Consider the following 15,840-nt stretch of genomic DNA (forward strand, 5'->3'; position numbering starts at 1 on the left):
TTACCACGTAGCCTACCTGGTAGGATGGGGTAAAGGTGTTACAGGGGCAGCGATACCATGTCTAGCCATCCGGTATCACACTCCCACTCCCGGAAGACCCCTCACCCAGGTGATCCACCCGCACTGGTCCACCCCGAGGGTTTGGATCCAAAGGTGATGGCAGTGCCCTGGCCACCTGAGAAAGAGATCCCCGGGGACTAGCCGGTGAGACACCTTCTGGTTTCTCAACAAACCCTTCCTCTATAAAATGTAGCGGCATCTGTTTCACAGGAAAACCAGGAAAGGAAATTGACGTTCCCCTGGTCTTTGCCTTTTCGGTATTCCACAGTGAAACAGAAGGGTTGCAGGTCTAAGAAACATTGCATGACTCGAGGGTTAGAATCCTTTTGTTGGCTTATCCATACTAAAAGCGAATGGTCTGTGACAAGGGTGAACTTCCTTCCTAAAAGATACTATCTTAGATAGGTGATTGCCCATATGATGGCAAGGGCCTCTAACTCCAAAACAGAGTCGTTATTTTCACGTGGGAAGAGTTCTCGACTAGTGAATAGGATAGGTGTTCTAATCCATCACAAATTTGTGATAGGACTGCTCCTAATCCTGTGAGAGAGGCACCAGTTTGTAACACAAACTCCTTTGAAAAGTTTACCACCTTTAGGATTGGGTTCTGGCACAAAGTTTGTTTTAAGTTGTTGTAAAGATATCGTCCTCATCAGTCCAATGAATCTTATGGGGTTCAACGTTCTTAAATTTTCAGTTAACCTAGCTGTTTTATTCGAGAAATTAGTGATAAACCTACGGTAATAAGCTATCAATCCTAGGAACGTTCTGAGGTCTCTCTTGGTCTTAGGCGTGGGGGGTATCTAGGACGGCTTTCACTTTTTCTCATTGGGGCTAGACACTGCCCATTCCCTACAAAGAAGCCGAGGTATTTCACGGCTGACTGGGACAATTTACATTTGGATGGATTAGCATTTAAGCCGGGTTCTCATAAAAGTAAAGAGATGGAAAAGATGGTCTTCCCAAGGCTTACTGCCAAGGGACCTGCCAATATCCCTTGGTTAAGTCTGGGGTCGATAGAAAGATGGCACTGTCATGATGCCTACCTCCAAGGAGCCAGGTCCGACCCAGCAACCCCAGAGGCAGGCATCATTTCCCCCAGGGGAGTGCCAGCGGGCCCAAGCTGGGGCCCTTTGGACGCAGTCCTGGCGCCTTAGGTGCCAGGCTCATAAAGCTAGACATGTGTTCAAGTGTTTTAATGTGCACTTACCTGATGCAGACCATGCTGCCACATCCAGGCCCTCTTGAGGCCTGAATAGGAACTACTTTACCTGTGGGACTACTTTCCACCCGGGTGTGGTCGGGGAAGGATACATACCTGATCGGAGGAAGGATACACACTTGGAACTTCTTCCAAAGCTATTTAAACAACACCCGATCAGCAACTCACGCTTCGCGTTGTTCTGCTCCTCGCAGCTGGACGCTCACCGTGTCAGCTCCTGCATCTGGACTTCAGCCACGCCTGTCAGCATCCTGGGTCACCTGCAAAGGGAGACAAGAGACCTACCAGCTAATCTGCACCACGGAGACATCACTGACGATCCTGAAAGGGAAGACATCATTTTTAAAAGCATTTCGTTACGATCGCTGCAGCGCTGCATTTCACTCACCTTTCCTGGGTTCCTCCATCTTCAGCAGCGATCATCCGGATACACAGCCACTTCCCAGAGCCTAGAGAAAAAGACAAGAATAAGAGGTGAGAGAAGGAAGGGAATAGGAAAAGCTCAGTTTCCTTCTAAGACTTACCTGTTGGGTCATTCCCATTTCATTTCGGGTCTTGCTGCTTCCAAGCATTTTCCGGACCCCAGCCCCTATGGGGAAAAAAGACAGACATTAGATGAGCGAATGCAAAAACATTACCTGAGCGCTCATCTAGGACTTACCAGATCTTTATTGGAACTGCACGTTTCACTTCGGGTCGGCGCGATATCTCCGGCATTCCGAACCCCGGCCCCTATGGGGAAAAGACATCAACATTAGTGCTTTGTTGCAAGAAGTCTCCAAAGGAATCTTCATTCATCACCTGAAAAAAGACAATGAGCATTATTATTTAAAGCTTGAACTTTTGAACTTGCAACAGAACTTTTACAGCGCCTTACCAGTATAATCAAGCTTACCTGAACTCCCATCCAACCTCAATCCAGTGAAGTAACTGGGTTCAACGCGCCCCTGCGTCAGAAGCAGGATGGAGAGCTCGTCCTTTCAGACCCTAGGGTGAGACTTCACGGGGAATCGTGGAAGGGTATCGTGGAGGGTTGGAAGAGAGTGGGAGACTTGATCATACCTGACATTCAGTAGGTAATACTCCCTTTTCACGCACAGGGGAATATTCCTGCGAGCCGGAGAAGCCAGAGTAGAGGGCCCTTCCTGTCCATCTTCAGAGTCCTGCACTTCACCATTGAAGATGCATCAGCACTCAAAGCCAGACCTGCGCCTCCGTGGGAATCAGGTGAGCGTTACAGGCACTTCCGAGTTTCTCTATTAAATCATCGATGCACGGCATAGAACCATCCACCTTGCTATGGAGGCCTTAGAAGCCTAATATCCAGGCCTTGACCCGCCCAAGGTGACAAAGGGAGCCTCCAACTTGCAGAAGCTCTTAGTCCGATCCAGATAGAATTTCAAGGTGCGTCTGACATCCAGACTGTGCAATACCCTCTGAGCATCGTCCTTCGGGTCCACAAAGAAAGTAGGTAACACTATTTCCCCATTTAGGTGGAACGCAGAGACTCATTTAGGTAAGAACACGTGATGCGTTCTCAGGACCCCCCTGTCTATATGAAAGGTAGTGTAAGGTTCTGAAGCCACCAGTGCCTGCATCTCGCTAACCCTGCGTGCAGACGCAAGACCCACCAAGAGCGCTGTATTAATGGTGATGAGGATGATGTCCGCTGACGCAATTGGATCAAAAGGTTTGTGTGCCAGGGCGCCCCACACTACATTGAGGTCCCATATTGGGTGTGGCCTCTTGATAGGCAGGTAGAACCTGGTGAGGCCCGCCAGATGTCTTAACCACCGGGTTGGAGGATGAGAAAACGTCCTCCTCTGAGTTTCTGTAGGCCCCGTTGGCCGTCAGATAGGCACGGCATGTGTATTTGGACCCCTGAGTGAGCGAGGTGTGTAGAAGGATAGCACATCATCCAACGTGCAAGTAAGCAGATCCACTTCCTTTGACTCCATCCAATGGCAAAACCCAGTCCATTTGCGTTTGTACCAGCTCCTAGTAGCATCGCTCCTAGTGCCGTGTATGATATCTAGATCAGCCTGTGACAGACGTAGATGCTTTAGTGTGACCTGCTCAGGAACCATGCTGCGAGGGCCAAATTCTGCACAGCGGGGTGGATGACCCTGCCTCCCTGTTTCAATAGAAGATGAGCTGGGCCCAGTGAAAGGTGAATCGGAGGCAGGTCTAAGAGGCTGAGCAGCTCCGAGAACCATGGTCTAGCAGCCCACCACAGAGCTATCAGAATGATGCTGAGGTGACGTGACTCGCTTATCTTGCAGATCATCCTGTCGACCAGGGGAGTGGCAGGAAATGCATATGCATTGATGCAGTTGCATTGTAACTGTAAGGCGTCGCCCATGGAGCGGATTCCCTCTCCCTGCCAGGACGCGAACTGAGGGCACTTCTTGTTGTACCAGGTGGCGAAAAGATCCTCCTGGGGATGCGCCGATCTGTTGAAGATCCCCTGGAGGACCCGATTGTTCAAGTGGCATTCGTAATTGTCCGCACCCAATCTGTCGAATCTGTGCGACACTAGGTTGGACTCCCCCAGGAGGTGGATTGCTCGCATGTGAATGTTGTTCTCCAGAGCCCACTCCCAAATGCTGACTGCCAGGCTGCATAGGGGAGGAGACCTGGTGCCACCCTGCTTGTTGTTGATAGTAGTACATGCTGGTGGAATTGTCAGTTTGAATGAGGATCGCCTTGCAACTGATAAGCGGCAGGAAGGCTTTGAGAGCGAGCCATATCGCCTTCAGCTCTAGCTAATTGATATGGGCCTCCTGCTCCTGAAGGGTCGAAACTCCATGGACGCTGTGGTTGTCCAGGGTAGCCCCCCAGCACTCCAAGGAGGAATCCGTGGTGATGGTAAGTTGAGGTGCTGACTATCGGAAGGGCCTGCTAATCCGCAAGTTGCTGTCTGTGCTCCACCAGACAAGGTCTTGGTGGAGAAAAGGAGGAATGCTGACAAGCTTCGCTTGGGAAGCCCACTCCTGACTCCATGAGGCTGCTAAGTGCAGCTGTAATCTTCTCATTTTCAGCCTCATGTAATGCACGAGCAGTGGAATCCGCTTGGAGAAAAATGCCCAACTCATCCAGTAAAGAACTCTTTACTGCAGCGGCTGCCTCTTATAAAACAGCTATCCTCACTGCTAAGAAAGCGATTTATGACAACAGAATATCCAATGCCAAATCAAAGACAAAAGAGCTTTTCAATATCCTTAGGGAACTTGAGTCACCACCTAGACCTGCAGAATCTTTCGTGAAAGATGCAGATTTGTGTGAAAAAATCAAAAAAGTGCTTGCAGACAAAATTGCCCCACTCCAATCTAGAATTTAACCAAAAAAAAACACACCTCGCTAAAAACTCAGACTCTCCCCCTCCTCCTACCCATAAGCCCCCCCTCCTTCACTCCAGTCTTGGCCAAAGAAGTAGAGATCATCATCAAAGGCCTCAAACCATCCAGATGCCAAGGGGACCTATGCCCAGCCATCATCATTCAAGAAGCTGCCAATGAACTGGCCCCATTCATCACAGACTTAATCAACTCTTCCTTCAAAACCAACTCAGTCCTTAAAAGCCTTAAAGAGGCGTGGGTCATGCCCTGACTAAAAAAAAAACCTAGACCCGAATAACACTACGAATTACAGGCCTATCACCACTGTCCCTTACATTCTAAAAGTCTTAGGAGTGGCCTATCTTCAAATCCAGAAATATCTTGAAGATAACAAACTTCTGGGCCTCAGACAATCAAGCTTTAGACCAAGGCACAGAACTGAAACTGCCCCCCTGGATCTTAAAATCCAGATGGACGAGGCAAAAGACAACGGCAAACTAGCCATGCTCCTGTTGCTTGACCACTCAGCAGCTTTCGACCTCGTCGACCACCAAATCCTCACAGAACATCTGGCCTCAGCAGCTGCCTTTTCGAGTGAGGCGTCTGCTTGGGTACAATCCTTCCTCTCCAACCGTACCACTAGGGTCTTCTCACCATCAGCATCAGCGCACCCTATCCCCACCCACTGTGGCGTCTCGCAAGGCTTGTGCACATCTCCAACCTTATACAACATATTTACTAAGCTCCTGTTCGACCGTCTTGACAACCTGGGGGTCACATACACGAATTACGTGGACGACACCCAGGCTCTCATCACGCTGTCAGGATGCAACGAAGAGGACTCCAAACTGATCAACGACCTCTACCTGGAGATCCAGGCGTGGATGGCTCAACACGGCTTATGCCTCAATGACGGGAAAACTGAGCCTCTTCTCGTTGGATCACAACCTCGCCTAAACAAACTCGACCCTTGTTACGCATCCATCAACATAGATGGTAACTTGATCAAAGTGGCCAAGAATATCAAAACCCTAGCGGTTTACCTGGACTCCACTCTTTCACTCAAAAAGCAAGTAAACGCCCTTGCCTCCTCCACGGCCTACACCAATAAGCTCATCAATGCATGCAAAGCATTCCTCTCGCCTACCAGCTGCATCACCCTGGCCAGAGCGCTATTGCTCTAAAAAATTAACTACTGCAATACCCTCTTCCTGGGCACCTCGGAGCATAACTTGAACAAACTCCAGGTTCTGCAGAATAATGCTCTTAGAGCAGCACTGAGCATCCCTACCTTCAGACAAAATGCACACTGGCTCCCAGTATGAGATAGTATCGCCCTTAGATTATTGGTCATCATTCATAAATGTCTCTCAAATGACGCTCCCAAGTATCTGGCAGACAGATTAAACAAACGATCATCGGTCAGACCAACCAGAACAAGATACTCACACTGCCATTTCCAAATTCACTCTAAAAAAAAAACCAGGAGGATCCAGCTTCCCGGTTTTAGCAGCTAAACAATGGAATGCTATACCGCTCAACCTTAGAAAAGAACACTCGTTCTGGACCTTCAGAGCAAAAACAAAATCCTGGCTTGCTAACAAAAAATGTTCAACTGTTTGATTATTCACCCTCCCGTGCTTGTAATGTTCCCCATCCTGTCTCACTACTGCGACCACTATGTAACCTGGTCATTGGCACTTATCTCTACTGTCATGTATAATTCTGAAAATGCATCTAACCTGTTGAAATTCGCTATAAGTCTCTGGCGCCCAGTTACCTCAGGGATCGGCGCGCAGCATAAATAAAGAAACTAAACTAACCAGTGCTAATAAGAATGCCGCCATGAGACCCAATAGGTGCTGGTACCACCAAGCTGAGGTCACCGCTCTGCTGAGAAAGTGCCCTGTGGCCCTCTTGATGGCTGTGAGTTTGTCTTCCGAAGGGAAAACTGTCTCAGAGCTTGTGTCCCAGATGAGGCCCAGGAAAGTAAGGCTCTGAGTAGGCTGCAGCTGAGACTTCTTGAGATTGATGGAAAATCCCAACTCGTGGAGCATATTCATGAGGGCGGAGGAGGTGTGCTGGACCGCCTCTGGGGATCTCGCCCGACGAGCCAGTCGTCCAAGTACGGGTAGACATGGTGACCCTGGGCACTGAGAAGGGCAGCGACTGCGTTCATCAGCCTGGTAAAGACCCTGGGGGCTGAATTGAGGCTGAAGGGTAGAACCTTGTATTGGAAATGGAAGCCCATGATCCTGAACCTCAGGAAAGACCAGTGAGGCTGCCAAATCGGGACATGTAGGTAAGCACCCCACAGGTCCAGGGAGCACATCCAGTCTCCCCTGCATAGTGTCTCCGCAATAAGTGCTGGCATAAACATCTTGAACTTTTCAAGCGGGAGGGAGAGGTTCAGGGTGCAAAGGTCCAACACAACTCTCAGGCCAGCCTGGTTTTTCTTGTGTATGGCAAAAATCCCGGAACAGAAGCCCCTGTCCCGCTGGGAGTCTGGGACTTCTTCCACTGCCTGGCTCTCTACTAGAGATCGAATTTCCGCCAACAGAGTTGTTATCCCAATCTGTGGGAGTGGAGAGGGGGAGAGAGGAGAGGGAGAAACAGGGAGGCGGTAACTCGTGGACACTAAGCAAAGAATCCAGGGGTCCGCGAACCTCGCACGCCAATATTGTTCGTGAAGCCTGCCTCCCCCACCGGAGACATGTGGACCCAGAGGGGCGTGTCATGTCTTTTTTCCCTCTGAGGCTGTGGCTGAGAAGAAGGACTGAAAAAAGCCCTTATTACCCGCCTTGCGGCAGTGCTGACTCTGAGAACTGTCTGGCTGCCTTGACCTTCGTTCCTGGAAGCCACAGAACCCGCCGAATGCCCGCCCCTTGTCGGAACGCTGATGCGTCTGGCTGTATGTCTTGGGCGTGACCTTCAGGAGTATAGATAAGGATTTCACAGTCTGAGAACTGTTCTTCTTATCAAACTCCTCATTGGTGGTGGAATGAAAATGGTCGCAACCCTCGAATGGAAGGTCCAATATGCGTTCCTGGATGTCCGAATTAAACTTGGTTGCCCATAGCCAGGCCGTCCTTCTCAGGTCTGTGGCAACACAGATGGCACGACCTGAGAAGTCTATATGCGCAACGGTGGACTCCATGATATCCTGGGCCACCATTTTAGCTTCTGCCAGCCCTTCCTTGAAACGTGCCTGACTGTGCAACGGAAGTAAATCGGCTATTTCCCGCCAAAGCCTCTGGTTAACGGCTGCAAGCATGGCGTCTGCATTAGACTGACGAAGGTGCAGTGAGGCATTGGAATAAACCTTTTTCCCATACGCCTCCAAGATCTTCTCCTCCTTGCCTAGAAGTGCTGAAGACGAGGTAGCCGAGGACACCCGAGGCTTGGAATAGAGTGAGGCCGCGGCAATCACCGAAGAGTCTGGATGAGGGTGTGCCGACAGCAAGAGTGGATCCCACTCCAGTTGCCTGTACTTGGCATCGAGGTGCCAAATAGTGGGCTGTGCCGAAAGGGGTTTAAGCCATCCCTTTTTGCCAAGGCAACTACTTCCTTTTGCATCGGAATCCCCGGTCTGGCAGCGGGAAGTAAAGTGAGGATCTCAGCCAGGACCCCGTCTCGGGTTGTTCCACCTCGGATTGTGGAAGCCCCAAGTATTTAGCCAAACCTGCAAGTTGTTCATGGAAGGCCTTGGCTGAAGATGGTGTGCCGTGGTCCTCTTCCTCGTTGGTGTCAACCAGGGTATCAGGCTGGTCTGGCGCCGGAGGAGTGCTGGGCGCCGAAGGCTGGGGTGTGGAGCTCAAGCTTTCCCAGCACCAGCCAACAGTTTCGCTCTCAGCAATCAGGGCCTTTGGTGGTTAAGTATCTTTTCTACGGGGGTGTGGCTTGGCAGCCATGGAATAGGCTGCTCCGTCTGTTTGCTCCTGGATCCGGCAAATGATTCGCGTGAGCGCATGCCTTTTGACCATCCATTTCGACACAAAAAGCTGCAGGAATAAATGGGAATAGAAGCTGAGTCGGATGCTTCGCTCCGCATAAAGATCGAGTGTTGCGAAGGAAAGGTTTGACACTTTGTAGCCCCTGACGGCAGAGGACAGGCTGGTGACAAAATGGCGGCGGCCATTAAACAAAGGAGCCTCCGGGTGACTGCACTGTACTGGTCACGACAAGCTCTGCAGCAGTGGAAGTGTGTGTATTTATAAATATCAAAGACAATTGGCGCACTGGCCGCTGGAGGGAAAGACTGGAGCGTCCGAATCGAGGCACACGTGAGGGTGGATCCTGCGGGCGCCGGCGAACGAAAGTCTGATTGCAGTTGAAGTACGGGCACAGGATCCGCTACGTAGCTGGGGACCTCCCAGGACAATGATGCTAGGCGCCCGAAGAGGGGACCGAAACGATGAACGCTGGCACTGCACAAAGAACAGAGATGCGGCCGCACCATACATGGTAGAACGCACATGAAGAACAAAGGACGTGGACCACAACGGTACGCACGTCTAAGCAGTTGAAAAACCTGCTGTCCGTTGCGGTGAAGAGCCACGGCGGATCGCGCCCACCCTGCACCAAACGCAGTGGATGATAAACGCCTCCCCGAAAAACTGCATGCTACATGGAACAGACGAACGGAACAAGGAACCGTGACGGGCATCGGCCCGGTTGGATGGCGCGGGGCTGGCGGGCTGAACACTAGTCGGAAAACAAAGTAAGGAATTGAACAATGGAGTAAGCACAGCGCTCCACATAGTGAAGGGATCCGGCTGGAGGGAGCTGTATAAGCAGATGGGGGCCACTCATTAGACGTGCACTAAATGGGACAAATGCACGCACGCAAACCATAATTTGGATTAGCAAAGACACGAGTCAGTATTGAATCTGTGAGCACGTGAATTGACCACAACAACCAACACGCATCATGATACCCCCTGGCATAGCTGCAACACACTACATGGCGCAAACCATAGGGCCAGATGCATGACTATTGTTGGCACCCTGGCACCGGCCCAACAGCAAGAAAGAAGGGAGGGGAGCGAATTGGCGGGCCATCGGAGACATAATGCTCCCAATGGGTGCGCAGCCTTAGGAATTGATAATAAACAAAGTGACCCATGAACAAGAGGCCACGCACTAGCCGGCCAGCAAGCCCGCTGCAGGGTGACTCGAGAAATAATAGTGGCTACAAGGCCCATGTGTGTGGCCTGGCAACGGACACTGGGAATTTTAATTGTAGCAGTTACCTGCGGGTGATCGGGACACGAATCATAGGACATCCCTGTGGACACATAAAGGTAATGAAGAAGGGGCTCATATAATTACGTGGAAGAGCACAACCCATTGAGGTGAATAAGAGCTGGGCTTGGTACACTCCTGAGGGGGCCTCCCTGGATGTAATAGGCTGCAGCAAGTTGCCCCCGCTGGAATTGCGGACAACAAGTGGCGAGACAGACTCACGGCCCATAATAATAGCGCCATGTCCAACAAACCTCCTAGACTCAAGGGGAAGCAGCCTACGTTGGACGAATACGCCAGGACGCTGCCTGGCCCGAAGGTGCCAAGAGCAAGGAAAGGCCTCCTGTGAGTAGCATGGCCGTCGCGGGCATGAATCAAGAGGTCCTAGCCGCAATTGCAGACCTTAAGGTGGCCTGGGAAACTAAGCTTGAACTGGCTGTGTCCAAACTGAAAACAGCACTGGACCACAAGGTTGGAGAGGTGCAGGAGGAGGTGAACCTCCTTCGGCAGGATATCAGGTCATTGGCGGAGCGCACTGAGAACCTCGAGAAAGAGGTGAGCACGAACACAGTGGACTGTGCCTCACACAAGTCGGAATTACACGCTCTGGTGCAGCGGGTGGGCAATTTGGAGAATAGGTCGGAGGAAGCGGAAGGACGCGCCCGGAGATAACATCCGCATTGTGGGCTTGCCGGAGGGAGCAGAGGGCCACAACCCCACGGAATTGATCGAATCCATGCTGATGCATGAGATACCTGGAGGGGCCCTGTCTCAGGTGTTCGCGGTGGAAAGGGCTCATAGGGCTCTGATGAGGAAGCCGCTGCCGGCAATCAGTGATTGCCAAGATCCTTAATGACCAGGATCGAGAAAAGATACTGGAGAACTTCCGGAAAGGGGGAACAATTCAAAGGGGGGCTGCAACCATAACGGCCTATCCAGACTACACCTTGATGGTGCAGCGGAGTTGAATGAACTTTGGAGCGGTCAAGAAAAGATTGAAAGAAGCGGGCCACAAGCATATGTTGCTTTACCCAGCGAAATTGAAAGTCTTCCACAAAAACAGAACCCTATTTTTTGATACCCCTGAGGATGCCATGGGATGGTTGGATACGCAAGGTTGCCCACAGGAGCCGGACATCTAGACGAAAGGAGGAGATAAGTAATGCGCAATAGAGGCACCTGAAAGGGGTGTGGGTTGAGACTATGGGACTTGACTATAGCCAATGAGGCGGCCTGTTGGCCAGTAAACTAGTTTGGAATAGAAAATGAAACACAAGCACTGTTATTGATGCTCCATTAAGGAGCCTTTAAGTAATGCGCAGTGGGGGCACCCGAAATGAGTGCGGCATGGAACTATGGGACTTGACTATAGTCAGTAATGTGGCCTGTCGGCCGGTAGAACCAGTTTGGAATGGAAAAAAGACATGGGCACTGTGATCATTGCTTTAAGAAGGAGCCTGACAGAGCTAGTCTGTACACCCCCATCTAGAGATTAGTTAGGTCACCAAAAGAGTGGTGACACCCTGCTGGGGTCTTGGCCTGGGGTTCCAGGGTAGGTCCAAACGCAGGGGAGCCTGAGATCCAGGGATGGAGCTGGGCATTTTTTGGGGGCAGTTGGGGGTGGGTGTTGTTGGGATGGGATAGGGAGGCGGGAGTTTGGGGAGTTCAGGGTGTTTGGGGGGTTTGTAGTTAGGGGAATTTTGGGAAGGGAAACAAGCCTATGTAAACGGGTCATCAGGGAACATCGAGTAGATGGCGTTGGGTAACCTCAGAGTGGCGACCTGGAATGTTCGGGGCCTGAATAGTTATCTAAAATGTAATAAAGTGATGATGTATTTGAAAAGGATGCGCATTGACATAGCCTTGCTACAGGAGACCCACCTTACCAAGGAGAAGCTGGAGGTGGTCAGAAGGAAATAGAAAGGTAATGTCATAGGTGCCACATACTCGGCATATGCAAGAGGGGTGATTACTTGGGTGGCACCGCACGTGCTGTTTCAGTTGCTCAGCTCGACAATAGACCCAGAGGGCAGAATGGTGGTGTGGCGGGACTCCTGGAGACTAGGGAGGTGAACATCATTAATTTGTATGCCCCCAACCATGACACAGTGGCATATCTTAGGTCCCTATACAGTAAAATTAGCCCCCTGGTGGGTGGTGCGATGATGTGGGGAGGGGATTTCAATTGCACCCTGAACCCCAGGATTGATAGGTCAGACGACAAATCAGGGAAGCTAGCGCCAGCAGCTAAAGCATTGAGGACACTATTGACTGACCTTAGTCTGGAGGATGTGTGGAGAAGGCTACACCCAACGGACAGGCAGTATTCGCACTATGCAGCGCCGCATGACCTGCACACTAGGTTGGATTACGTGTTTGCTGCATCGGAGATAGCTCGAGAAATGGTAGTGGCCGAATACAAGGCCAGGGTATGATCCGACCATTCGCCCTTGATCGTAGAGTGGCAGCATCAACCCCCCAGGGCGTGTATTCCGACATGGAGGCTCAGAACTGAGGCTCTACAGGATGCAGAATCCCGAGAGGATAGAAGGGTGGCTATCGAGGAATACTTCGAAATTATTACGGGCAGTGTACGCTCTGTGGGAACAGTATGGGAGGCATTTAAGGTGGTGGTGCGGGGGGTTGCCATATCAAAATCTAAGGGGCTCCAAGGGGGTATTAAACGTGAACTGCTAGAAACAGAGAGGGAGCTGGAAGGCCTTACTCGAGGTGAGAGGGTCGCCATAGAGAACAGCGCCAAGATAAAAGATTTACAGCTAGCTCGTAGCGAACTATGGGATAGATTATGTAAATTAAATTATAAGAAATATACAGTGAGGTTACATGCGGGGGGGGTTAAGCCAGGTAGAATATTGGCCTGGCTATACAAAAATTAGACCCCCCGTTCAGTGATCAGGGAGGTCAGGGATGCGGAAGGCCGAATTTGTAGCACCCAGGAGGGGGTAAATGGGGAGTTCCTCAGATACTACTGATGAGGATACAGGAGAGGATATGAGCCAGGAAATACTGGAAACAATAGAAGATGTGGGGCTGCACACTTTGGATGACCTAGAATGTGCAGACCTGGACGCCCCCATTACTGTGGACGAACTGGAGGGGGTGATCCAACACCTCCCTACATGTAAGGCGCCCGGGTCGGATGGGTTACCCGGCGAATTTTATAAAACATATAAGCAGGAGCTACTCCAGCCACTGCTAGCCATGTTTAATGAAGCCTATGAGCTGGGGGAACTGCTGGCGTCCCTCCGCGAGGCAGTGATCGTCCCGCTCCTGAAACCAGGCAAGCCAGACATGGAATGTGGGTCGTACAGGCCCTTGTCCATGCTTTAATCAGGACAGCAAAATACACATGGCAGTGCTCGCTAACAGGCTGAAGAGGGTAATCGGCAAGTTGATACATCCAGACCAAACGGGTTATGTCCCCGGTAGAAATATCACAGATAACCACAGGAGGCTGCATCATATCATTGATCAAACCAAAGAAGACTTGGGTGAGATGGCTATCGTGTCGCTGGACGCGGTGAAAGTCTTTGATTCAGTGCGGTGGCCGTGGTTGAAAGCGACCCTGAAAGGATACGGTATGGGACCAGGATACACTAGATGGGTCCAGTTGTTCTACAGCTCCCCGATTGCAAGAGTTAAAACTGGACCCACAATCTCAGACAAATGGCAACTTAGCAGGGGGACCAGACAGGGTTGCCCCTGGTCAGCCATGCTATACATCCTGGCATTAGAGCCGCTAGCAATAAGCCTACGGCAACAATACAGGGAGGTGGGGATTCGTACGACAGGGGGCATACACCTGATATCACTGTATGCAGATGATATGCTTCTCTACTTGCGCTACCCGGAAGAAAACCTGCAATATGTGCTGGAGGTGATGGATCGTTACGCTACCCTCTCGGGCATATCGGTGAACCCCGGGAAGTCTAGCTTGTTCCCCTTGGGTAGGTATAGGAGCACCCCACTGGCGAGGCTACCCGTTCTGCAAATACCCTGGCAGACCATGACATTCAAATATCTGGGTGTGAATATTTACCACAAGACAGAGATAGAACACAAACATAATACAGAGAAAGCGATTGAGGGTATTAGGAATAGCATGGCGTTCTGGTCTCGGTTGCCCCTGGCCATGATGGGGAGAGCGGCCCTCTTAAAATGGTTGTTCTGCCCAGACTCTTGCACTTCTTTGTGAATGTTCCATACTTGATCCCCAGACGCTTCTTTGTGAGACTCCATGGAATGTGCAGGGGCTTCATATGGGGCAACTCCAGGAATAGGGTGGCCCTGTGGAAGCTACAGAACACTTGTGATAAGGGGGGGGGCATAAATCTACCAAACTTTGAATTGTATTACTTGGCGGGTCAGCTGTTGTATGTGGCCAGGTGGTTGTCGGCGGAGGACTCGGCAGAAGCCAGGCTCTTGCGAGGTGACTCAGCCCCATACTTTTTAAAAGAGACAGTGTGGATGCATAAAACCAAGATGGCGGGGAGGGGGAGGCTACTGGAGTTGGGCTGGGAAGTTTGGCGCAGAGCATGGAAAACGGTGGGCGACCCAGATCCACTTTCTCAGCAGGTCCCGCTGGTGGCTCTATGCGGGGATGATCCCCAATTGTTCGGAGCGGTTTGCAGACACTGGGAACTGGTGGGTCTAGCCACCCTCGGAGATATATGGCAGGAAGGGGAGGCATTGGAATTTCAGAGGTTGCCGGAGGAGACAGGGGTGCATGGTGGCCAATATATTACATATATCAGGCTCTTGAAACGGGTACGGGCGAGGTGGCCCGAGACGGTATTGGCAGAAGAACCTGACGCCACCCTGGAAATTATGTATGATGTCTCAGAAGGTGGAAATGAAATATCTAGGATATGTGAGCTCTTAAGAGCGAAGGCAGGGAGAGAGAGCTACTCCAGCTGAGGCATGATTGGGAGGAGGAGATGGGAGAATCCTTGACAGATGGCCAATGGGATAGGGCCCAGAGGTACCACAAAAAGGTGTCCCAGAACGCGAGACTCCAGCAGATTCAGCTGTACATCACCCACAGAGCCTACCTGGCCCCTGGAAGGATAGCTAGGATTGGAGGCTCAGCCATACAGAAATGCCCCAGGTGCGGAGAGGAGAAGACAGGGTTGCTGCACATGTTCTGGGCTTGCCCAGAGGTGCATAGATTCTGGGAAGAAATAAAGATGAAGATGGCCGGTGGGGGGGTGGTGCTTGATGTGGGGTCTGCTGGGGCATGTATGCTTGGGAATTTCCCCAGGCCACATAATTTAAAGCATAGCAGTAAAATGAAAGACCTGGCATATGTCCTGGCCAAGCGAAGGATTGCAATGTGTTGGAAGGCGGCCCATAGGCCTAGAGTGGAGACATGGTGGGCGGACCTCCTGAGATGGGCAGAAGCGGAAACCACGGTTTGGTTTGAAGCTGCCACCCGGGGGGGAGAGGAGGAGGTGGGCCCCCTGATGGCCTGGAGGCAACTGGTGACCTCGTTGGCTACCCCTCGACAGGCCAGTCTTGAAACAGACGACTCAGATGAGTCAACAAGCACTGAGATCCCTGTATATACTCATATAGATGACACTGATGAAACGGCTCGAGTTTGTGGGGAGGAGGACGGGAAATGTATAATGTGTTGGTTTGACATTAACTATGAACGTCCTAAAGTTGTAATGTTTGGCGTGTTGTTCAAAATAATATTAATTGTTTTAAAAAAAAAAGTATCTTTTCTACAAAAAGTCTCTTGCCACCGTGGGCCTGATGTATTCAAAATAATAAACAAAAGTTATTTTCTGCCTGCACTTTGGGTGATGCCTCTCACCCTTGGATCCCCCTCTACTGCTTCTGGGCACAGATCCCTAGAAAGTTCCTTAATGATACCAGGACCTCCGATCGCTATGTTTTCGAGGGCCTGTGGTTGAAGATAAGCAAAAGTTAAAAGTTCCTTTCTGTTTGCAC

The 15,840-nt window shown here is 50.9% G+C and overlaps 1 protein-coding gene across 2 annotated transcripts in view; it reads right to left on the minus strand.

Moving 5' to 3' along the window:
- ATP9B (ATPase phospholipid transporting 9B (putative)) overlaps positions 1 to 15,840 on the minus strand; it is a 3,609,114-nt gene that overhangs the window by 1,192,853 nt on the left and 2,400,421 nt on the right. The gene's annotated exons all lie outside the window — the stretch shown is intronic.

The sequence above is a fragment of the Ambystoma mexicanum genome, chromosome 5q, assembly GCF_040938575.1.
Source record: "Ambystoma mexicanum isolate Mex_15411 chromosome 5q, UKY_AmexF1_1, whole genome shotgun sequence".
NCBI lineage: Eukaryota > Metazoa > Chordata > Amphibia > Caudata > Ambystomatidae > Ambystoma > Ambystoma mexicanum.